The sequence below is a fragment of the Nicotiana tomentosiformis genome, chromosome 11 (assembly GCF_000390325.3).
Source record: "Nicotiana tomentosiformis chromosome 11, ASM39032v3, whole genome shotgun sequence".
Lineage (NCBI taxonomy): Eukaryota > Viridiplantae > Streptophyta > Magnoliopsida > Solanales > Solanaceae > Nicotiana > Nicotiana tomentosiformis.
The window spans coordinates 94,210,313-94,221,540 of NC_090822.1; the positions used below are offsets into that span (position 1 = coordinate 94,210,313).

Genomic DNA, 11,228 nt, shown 5'->3' on the forward strand with positions numbered 1-11,228 from the left:
CTCAATGCGTCAATACTTCTACGTGCTATAGTATGCAGCAATCTACTTGTAACATTTAAGAAAAAAGAAAGGAATGTGTTTTAGACTAAACATCTCTTATTTGTGGTTGTATGCTTTATCCACTCGTTTTTGACAAAAAGAGTTCTCCTACTTATGAAAAATCGCTGGGTAAATAGTAATTGGGTCATTTATCTGGTGCATGATCTATCTTAATAAACAGCCAGTGAAGTGTGGCAGTGTCCACCTTATATATCTGGGATTATTTCAACTAAGTGTATGCCAAAGGATTATTTCAACTAAGTGTATGCCAAAGGTTGTCAACTAAGTGTATGCCAAAGGTTGTCAATTTGCACCAGTGAAGTTTAATCATATATTATTCTCACTTTGCATACTGGATGACTCCTAAAATTGTATCGCGCTCAATATACAACAATCGAAGCCCAGTTCCCGGGCATATTCGAGGGGCAAGTGCACAATTATATGTTATAATTCTGTATTGCTGTAATAAACAATTAAACTTTTTGGAAAAACAAAACAGAAAGTTAGTAATACTTGTTTAACGAAATAGATTCTTGAAAACAAAAAACAGTATAGGAATAAATCGAGCTCACTGAATACACAGTGTGTCCTTAAGGAAATTATTCACATCAAGTACCCGAGGTGGTGGAATATATCCTCCCAGGATAGAACGATTTAACTCACCAGAGTGTTGGTACCAAAATGCCGGTGAACAGCGAGCCACTCGAAGGCTGTAAAACACACTGGAATTAATTGTGCAGAAGAAAAAGAAGAAGAAGCTCAGAAAATTTCGTAAGGAAAGATTCTGGGATTCAAACTCTATTTATAGAGTTGCTAGCATTGTTTCTGAAAAGGTTTGCAACCTTTCAGAAACAGCCATGGCTGTTGGAAAAAGGGTTGTTTGAAATATTGCGGGAAAAATGTATTTAAAATAATCCGGGAAGCAAACGGGCCTGACCGAACCGGTCGCGGGTCATGGTTTATTCCGGATTGAATTTTTCGTTAATTATTTAATTAATTAATTAAATAATTGAAAGGAATTTTGTCCAAAAAGATTCATCAATCAATCGAAATCCGAAGCCGAAGCCGAGCCGAGCGAGCGACGAAGACGGCGCGAGGCTTGCCTTTTTCTTAACTCTTTAAGAGCTAGAAGAAGAGTAATTATATATATACCCATCAAAAGCCTTTTCTTCCTCCGATATAGGACAATGTCTCTTTGCCAAGGGAAACTCAAATATTTCATTTTCCCTCCATTTCTCATTCACCCTCTTTAAGCTACACAAGCTTAAAATTCCAACAATCCCCCACATGAATGGGGAATGGCTATAAAATAAAGGAATGCACGGACGCGTGTGTGTTTTACATGCAAGAGTTAATTGCATCTGGATAAGTAGGTTTCCATTTGAACTTTCCGTAGTGAACTTATATCGGATATACTCGGTCAATCGGTAGATTTGATATCTTTGAACCGTCGAGCTTTGTTGTATACCTAGACAACATAAGTCACACAATCAATCCTTAACCATCTATGGTTCTCACGATTGTGTTCGTTTCAGCCATGAACACCGCCTGGTTTCATGAGTGCTTAGAGAATGGGCCTTTACTTTCATTCCCCTTGAAGCGGCTTACACTTCACACTCACATATGTGATTTCTAAACGTGTAATCCTGTAGACACACTATCTGGTCATATCCTGCCAGACTTAGCAAATTATTAAAAAACCTTTAAGCTTTGTTGACTCATCAAAAAGCCTTAATGTTTTACTTCGATTTCTTAACATTATCTTTATCACGAGAATGGGTTGAGTTAGTTGACAATGTTGAACCGTCATTCATAACTTTGTTTGATCTCTTTGAACCTAGCTCGTTGGATCTCCAGTCTGCTAGGTAGAGTTACCGTCATGATGACTTGTCCTAGACCTTAACCCCATTCCCTTTGATGATCTTTCAACTGCCTCTCTAGATAGGCCTTTTGTAAGTGGATCTGACACGTTATCTCTTGACTTTATGTAGTCAATTGTGATAACACCACTAGAGAGTAGTTGTCTAACGGTATTGTATCTCCGGCGTATATGACGAGATTTTCCGTTATACATAACGCTCCCTGCCCTGCCTATTGCCGCTTGACTATCACAATGTATACAAATAGGTGCCAAAGGTTTGTGCCAAAATGGAATATCTTCCAAGAAATTCCGGAGCCATTCAGCTTCTTCACCGGCCTTATCTAAAGCTATGAATTCAGATTCCATTGTAGAACGGGCGATTCACGTTTGTTTGGATGATTTCTAAGACATTGCTCCACCCCCAATTGTGAAAATATATCCACTCGTGGATTTAACTTCAGATGATCCAGTGATTCAATTTGCATCGCTATATCCCTCGATCACGGAGGGATATTTGTTATAATGCAAAGTGTAATTTTGGGTATGTTTGAGATACCCCAAAACTCGTTTCATTGCCATCCAATGTATGTGATTGGGATTACTTGTAAATCGACTCAGTTTACTAATAGCACATGCTATATCTGGTCGTGTACAATTCATGATATAAATCATACTTTCCAATACTCTTGCATAATCCAGTTGTGAGTCACTTTCACCTTCATTCTTTTGAAGTGCATAACTCACGTCAATTGGAGTCTTGGCAATTTTGAAATCCAAATACTTGAACTTGTCAAGTATATTTTCAATGTAGTGAAACTGTGATAATGCTAGCCCTTTGTGGAGTCTTGTGAATTCTGATTCCTAAGATCACATCAGCAACTCCTAAGTCTTTCATATCGAATTTGCTAGCCAACATGCGCTTAGTAGCATTTATATCTGCCATTGTTTTTGCTCATTATCAACATGTCATCAACATATAAACAAACAATGACTTCATGACCCGGGAGTATTTTTAATGTAAACACATTTGTCGCACTCGTTGATTTTAAACCCACTTGCCAATATTGTTTGGTCAAATTTGGCATGCCATTGTCTGGGTGCTTGTTTAAGTCCATAAAACGACTTAACAAGTTTGCACACTTTCTTTTCTATACCAGTTACCACAAAAACCTCAGGTTGTTCCATGTAAATCTCTTTCTCTAATTCTCCATTTAAGAAAGTTGTTTTAACATCCATTTGATGGATTTCAAGACCATACACGGCCGCTAGTGCCACTAACACCCTAATAGATGTTATCCTCGTTACTGGCGAGTAAGTGTCAAAGTAATCAATAGTGCCATCAGCTTTCACTTTCCGTTTAAAGATCCATTTCGAACCTAAAGGCTTATTTCCCGGAGGAAGATCTACCAATTCCCATGTATGGTTATCCAAAATTGATTGAATCTCACTATTGACTGCCTCTTTCTAAAATACTGAATCAGAAGATGCCATAGCTGCTTTAAAAGTTTGAGGCTCATATCAAGCAAGAATGTCACAAAATCTGGTCCAAAGGAAATAGATGTTCTTTGACGTTTGCTACGCCTTGGATCTTCTATACTTGGAGTATTTTCCTTTGGTTCTTCCCGAGGTCATTTAGGTCTTTCACTTAATGACTCACATTGAGTTTTATACGGATAGATGCTTTCAAAGAATTCAAAATTATCTGATTTCATTACCGTATTAACGTGAATTTCGGGATTATCGAATTTATGAACCAAAAACCGACATGCTTTACTGTTTGTAGCATATCCAATGAAAATGCAATCAATGGATTTTGGTCCGATTTCCCTTTTAGGTAAAGGAACTTGTACCTTTTCTAGACACCCTTACACTTTGAAATATTTCAAGTTGAGTTTTTTTTTCCTTTCCATTTTTCATATGGAATAGATTGTGTTTTATTGTGGGGTACTCTGTTGAGTATTCGGTTAGCTGTAACGATAGCTTCGCCCCACAAACTCTGCGGTAATCCGGAACTTATTAATAAAGAATTCATCATTTCCTTTAATGTCCGATATTTCCTTTCCGCAATTTCATTAGATTGAGGTGTGTAAGGTGCAGTAGTTTGATGGATAATTCCATATTCCGAACATATTTCTGCAAATGAAAATTCATATTCTCCACTCCTATCACTTCTAATCATTTTGATCTTTTTATTCAATTGATTCTCCACTTCATTCTTGTATTGCTTAAATGTTTCATCCTTACTAGTAAGCAAATAAACATAACAATATCAAGTGCAGTCGTCAATAAAAGTAATAAAATACTTTTTCCCACCTCGAGATGGTGTCGACTTCATATCACAAATGTCAGTATGAATTAAGTCTAAAGTATTTGAATTCCTTTCAATAGACTTATAATGATGTTTTACAAACTTAGACTCAACACATATTTGATATTTTGATTTATTACACTCGAATTTAGGCAACACTTCTAAATAAATTAACTTTCGCAAGGTTTTGTAATTGACATGTCCTAAACGAATATGCCATAAATTATTTGACTCCAATAAATAAGAAGAAGCTGCAATTTTATTCATACTGTCAACAACCATTACATTTAGTTTGAAGAGCCCCTCTGTGAGGTAGCCCTTTCCAACATACATTTCATTTTTGCTTATAACAACTTTATCAGAAACAAATATACATTTGAATCCGTTGTTAACAAGCAAAGAAGTAGAAACTAAATTCTTCCTAATAGCAGGAACATAAAGAACGTTGTTGAGCGTTAACACCTTGCCGGAAGTCATATTCAGGAATATCTTCCCAGAACCTTCAATCTTGGTTGTTGCAGTATTTCCCATGGAAAGCTCTTCTTCGGGACCGGCAGTAGAGTAAGTTGCAAATGCACAGCACAAACATGTCGAGTGGCTCCAGAGTCAATCCACCACTCCTTCAGATTTCCAACTAGGTTGCATTCCGAAAGCATTGCACACAGATCATCAATGTCATCATTCTTCTCCACTATGTTGGCATGTCCCTTATTCTTATACTTGTTCGGGAGACGACAATCATGGGCTTTGTGACCTGTTTTTCCACAATTGTAGCAGCTGCCCTTGAATTTCTTTTTGTTCTGCTCCTTAGTCTGTCCAGAAGACCTCTTTCTCTTCTTACTTTTTGGAGCAGTCTCCTCAACGATATTAGCTCCCATGATCGTTGAATTTCCACGAGACTTCTTCTCGGCTGTTTTGTTGTCTTCCTCAATCTTGAGACGAATCACAAGATCTTCCAACTTCATTTCTTTGCGCTTGTGCTTAAGATAGTTCTTGAAATCTCTCCACGAAGGAGGCAATTTTTCAATCATTGCAGCCACTTGAAATGCTTCATTCACGACCATACCTTCAGCAATAAGGTCATGAAAAATAAGTTGAAGCTCCTGAACTTGGATTCCAACAGTTTTACTGTCTATCATTTTATAGTCTAGAAATTTGGCAACCACGAACTTCTTCAAGCATGCATCTTCAGTCTTGTACTTCTTCTCAAGTGCGTCCCATAATTCTTTCGAAGTATTCATCGCACTGTACACATTGTACAAGTCATCCTCTAAAGCGCTTAAGATATAACCTTTGCAAAGAAAATCTGCCTGCTTCCACGCCTCAACAATCATGAATTTCTCTTTGTCCGGCATGTCCGCAGCAGGCACTGGAGGTTCTTCACTAGTGAATTTCTGCATACCAAGTGTGGTAAGCCAGAAGAACACCCTTTGCTGCCATCCTTTGAAGTTGACTCCGGAAATTTTCCCCGATTTCTCTGCCGGTGGAACAACAGTCCGGCTTGACGAGGCTATCGTCGTTGCCGCAATAGTCACAGAAGAATTTTCGTTATCAATTGCCATTTCTCACTGTAAACAACATAAGAGTTCAATTAATGGCAAATCAGAACAGTAAACAATACTGTTATTAACAAAAACAATATGTATAATAAATAAAACCGAAGTTTTTATATACTGTTTCACAGAAAAAAACGATGAAGTTTTTATGTTCTTCAAATCGTTTTATGAATTTCAATACTCTGATGAAGTTTTTTATATCTTCAAATCAGAATAGTAAAATTCAGAAGGAGTAGAAAATCACACAAGTTTTAATCTCCACAAACAAAATACAAAATATAAAAAAAAAACTAATTTCCTTAAGAATGTTATAATTCTATAATGCTGTAATAAACAATTAAACTTTCTGGAAAAATAAAACAGAAAGTTAGTAATACTTGTTTAACGAAATAGATTCTTGAAAATAAAAAACAGTATAGGAATAAACCGAGCCCACTGAATACAGAGTGTGTCCTTAAGGAAATTATTCCCCCCAAGTACCCGAGGTGCTGGAATATATTCTCCCAAGATAGAACGATTTAACTCACCGGAGTGTTGGTACCAAAACGCCGGTAAACAACGAGCCACTCGAAGGTTGTAAAACACACTGGAATTAATTGTGCAGAAGAAGAAGAAGAAGCTCAGAAAATTTCGTAAGGAAAGATTCTGGGATTCAAACTCTATTTATAGAGTTGCTGGCATTGTTTCTGAAAAGGTTTGTAATATTTCAGAAATAGCCATGGCTATTGGAAAAGGGTTATTTGAAATATTGCGGGAAAGAAAATGGGCCTGACTGAACCGGGTCGCGGGTCATGGGTTATTCTGGATTGAATTTTTCGTTAATTATTTAATTAATTAAATAATTGAAAGGAATTTGATCCAAAGAGATTAATCAATCCGAAGCCAAGCGACGACGACGACGGCGCGAGACTTGCCTTTTTCTTAACTCTTTAAGAGCTAGAAGAAGAACAATTATATATATATCCATCAAAAGCCTTTTATTCCTCCGATATGGGACAATGTCCCTTTGCCAAGGGAAACTCAAATATTTCATTTTCCCTCCATTTCTCATTCACTCTCTTTAAGCTACACAAGCTTAAAATTCCAACACTATACCCGAAGTTTCTAAACTTTTTTAAGTTTAATTTCCTTGGAATTAACTTCAGGCTCACGAGATTGAAGTTGAAAATTGCGGGTCTGAAGTTGGGAGATTGAAGTTGAAAATTACGGTTCTAAAGTTGGGGATGTCAAGCCTGGCTTCAAGTCTACATTACATGTGCGGTCCGAACTTCAAACATTTAGGTGCGAAGCTTAGCTCGACAATCTCCAATCGTTAGGCACGTATTTCTAAAGTTTGTAACTTCGAGATGAAATGTCTAAGCCTGAGAATTATTCACATCCTACAAGAAATACAAATAGGAAAGACTGCAACCAAATTTGTTCGATAATGATTTGTTAGCAATTGCTTGATAACTAACATCAAGTCATCAAGTATGTTCAAGCTTAACTAAGCGGGACACAAGCAATGATAATAGACGACTTTTAAGAAAAGTACTTATATAATATAAGAGTGTTCGAGAATAGTATTGAAATAAATTCGTGTTTTGGGTCAAATTAAGAAAAAAGAAGTTGGAATAAATAATGATAACTAAAAAATATTAATGGGCTAACATGGAATAATAATGTGTTCAACAACAAAAAGGACCACATCAGTCCATAATGTGATTGCAGCAATGGAATATCACTATGTGGCAAATAACAATTCGCAAAGGCAATGGACTACCGTCCAAGTAAAGTGGGAACCCCTGACATAGGTGCATACAAGCTCAATAATGATGGCTCCTCTTTTGGGAACCAGGAACAAGGGGTATATGGGGAGTTATTAGGAACTACGGGGCGACAAGGTTGTTGGCTTCATGAAAGGCTTTCCTAATATCACTAATAATCTGGTTGAATTAAATGCTTTATTTCAAAGCCTTTAGAATGGCCATGGAACAAAAACTGACTCCTCTGATCTTCAATGAAAGTAATTAAGATGTTACATGCTGGTCATTTGCCCTATAGCCCTATTATAACTGAATGCATGCCATTGATGGCTCGATTAGGAATCCAGTTATCAACCATAACTTCATGGAGCAGAACCAGGTGGCAGACTTTCTAGCTAAAGAAGACGCAAAGAAGAAGCTTTTGACAAGACATGAATTTTGATAGTTTCTCCGGTATTTGCTAATAATACAATATGGAGAGACATCCTAAGAACTACATTTAGTAGAAAAAATGTAGTATGTAATATTAATGATACTTTAACCAACAACGCTGGCCACTGGGAAACACTACAAATATGGTTGGTTTGTAACTATTTTAGTACTTCAAGTAATAAGTAGTATCTGTTTTTACCACAGAAAAAAAGAAGAAGATATTAATGGGCAATAATGCCTTATCGAGCAATGATTAATGGGAGTTAAAGGAGGAGGAAAAAGGAGGGTATACAAGGCGAAATCTTTTTCCGTCAAACTTAGAAAGGTTATATATATTTGCACAAATTCCTTAAATAACGGCGCAAAACTGTGCTATTTGTGCAAATGTTGGGATATGTTTTGGATGGGTCAAAAACTGGACCCAGGATTTCTGGCCCAATCCCTTGGAACAAAATATCCTCTACTTTCATAAACCCTAGTTAACTATAGTGGAACCTAGGGTTTGTTAACTCCCTTCAAACTGAAGCTACAATTCAGTCTCATCTTCACCATGGGTCGTATGCACAGTCGCGGGTTCATTTCTTTTGCCATTCTTCCTCAATTTCTCCATATTTCTACTTAAAGAATCACTCTAATTTTTTCAGTAAAGGTATATCAGCTTCAGCTCTTCCTTACAAGAGAACTCCTCCCAGTTGGCTTAAGATCTCCGCTCCAGATGTAATTTATCTACTTTTTTTAAAATATAGAAACAAGTAAGTATATTAAGATTCATATATGCTTATGTTTCCATTAATTTTTAGGTTGAGGAAAATATCTGCAAGTTTGCAAAAAAAAAGGATTGACACCTTCACAAATTGGTGTGATCCTTCGTGATTCTCACGGAATTAGAGTGTCACCGGTAGCAAGATTTTGTATCCTTAAAGCTCACGGTATTACCTTTTATATTTATATTCTTTTCAAATTATTAATGCTGCAAGAAATTCAACTGCAATTACATTTCGGTAAAATCTGGTTTACCATATCAATTAATTATCTATTTGGACAAAATGTGCCCCAATAGAGTGGTATATGTGTGCATAAAATCTAATATGCGATTACTACTTCTCGATTTGAACAAAATGTGCCCCAATGGAGTGAAATATATAAATAGCTCATATTGACAGCTCTAACCAGCTTGGAATCAAGTTACAGTTGATTGATATAACATGTGAAATATTTTGGGCAATTGGATAGGGCTTGCTCCCGAGATTCCAGAGGATCTATACCACCTAATTAAGAAGGCAGTAGCCATTAAGAAGCATTTGGAGAGGAACAGGAAGGACAAGGATTCGAAGTTCCGCTTGATTTTGGTGGAGAGTAGGATTCACCGTTTGGCTCGCTATTACAAGAAGGCTAAGAAGCTTCCACCAGTCTGGAAATAGTAAGTCATTTTCTCTCTCCGTCTCTTAACAATTTTACTTGGAAAAAGCTATATGTCTAAAAAATTTGTGTCCAAAATATCCAGAATAATTATTTATATCCATTATACCCTTTTGTGGAGAGAGCGAGTGAGCAAGTCAAAGTTTTAAATTTCTATCTCTTATTGTCAAATCGCTTAAAAAGTTAAAAAGTGCTATAAACAAAAATGTTCCTATACTATGGTGACGCCACTAGAATTGACTATAGCTTTCTTTTAACTCTATTTTTTCACATCACTACTTTTTTGCATTACCACTTGCAGTATATTTCACCTCATATGTGGTCAAACCAGCACATGAACGGCTGCAACATCAAGAAAATAGTACAAAAATGATGAAATATTTAGATCACACAAAAGGAAATTTTTTATTCTGAGTGAGTCTCAACCCACAAAAGGTGTGATAGGGTTCATTCTATTTTTGACACATGGATGGTGGGCCCATTTGTCTACTTTTATAAATGAAATAAAATAAACAAGGAAAAAAAGATAAAATAGTGCATAGTAACAAAAGAAATGGATCGAAAGAGTAGAGAATGCTATTTTCCCTCCTCAATAAGGATCTCTGCTGATCACATCTAAACCAAGCACAAATACATTTGACCCAAGCAAATATACGCCATTGCTGATCAATTCCTTCTATTCATTGGCCATTGATCCATCGATTATGAGGGTCGATGGATCTACCGAGGGAAATAACATGAATAATTCCCTCAAATGGATAAACTTTATTTTGTGTTTCACACAACTGACACAAATTGTGTGAGACTTTTTGTTTCACAAATTAATAGACCAAACTGTACACTTTTGGGTGCACAAACTCTAGGTCCACCAATTTTTTAAACAAAAAAAAGCCTCACTCAACTTGTGTCAATTATGTGAGGCGTAAATAAAGTTTTTGCCTTGGTTCATCCCTGACAAATAAAGTCGTTGGATCAATAAGGCAAATAGAGGAACAAACTAACAACATTATATGGAAGATTTCTAGGCTTTAATATAAATTCAACCAAAACTAGTTTTTGTAGAAAAAAAGTCTAAAGAGTTCCTTTGCACTAACTGGAAATCCTTTAAATTCAAAAGGATATTCTGATTTGAAGTCCTTTTTTTTTCACAACTACAAAATCTGATTCCACTGTCGCTTGGAAAACTAGAATCGAAGAAGACGAGGAGCCATTAAGCTTTTTGGACTCTCCTACAAGGAGTCGCAGCTGGATTAGGATTTTGATATGAGTTTGGATTAGGGTTAGGAGAAGTTGAATAAAAATAAGCTTAGAGAGAGATGAAGAGGAGGCTAGGGTTCGGCAGAGTTGGTGGCGGGAGGGAACTGGAGATTGGTATTGGTTTATCTTGTGGGATAGGGGTGTCAAATGGGCATATTAGGCTGATTTTGAGCGCATCAAAATGCGTTGATAAATGGGCAGTTCGAAGACCCATCCAAAAGTTATTTGAGCTTAGATAGGCCAAGTCAAGATGAGTTAAACAATGGGTCATAACCTAATCAACCCAACTCTTACCAAGTTTTAATTAATATACTCCATTTGTTTTCTTATAAATTGTTTAATTATCAAATATAACTCTTTTTCTCTTTAGGCTATATATAACATATCAAAAAAAAAAAGTTAGTTTTAAAATATTTTGACAAGGTTACTCATAGGGGGCTAAAAATCAGCCAACTTTTAGATGTGCTGAATTGGGTGGGTCAGAATGAGCTGAGTTAATAAATGTGCGGGTCAATAACCCATTCAAACTGGGGCGGGTTGGCGGGTCATTTTTCTATGGGCTAATTTTGTCGCTCCCTATTATGGGACCTTTTGTAAATTAAGGTTTTTTG

General features: G+C 36.5%; 1 pseudogene; it reads left to right on the forward strand.

Annotated features, from left to right (window-relative positions):
• The first annotated feature begins 8,416 nt into the window (after window positions 1-8,416).
• On the forward strand, window positions 8,417-9,438 carry LOC104120877 (small ribosomal subunit protein uS15-like; annotated as a pseudogene).
• Window positions 9,439-11,228: the final 1,790 nt, after the last annotated feature.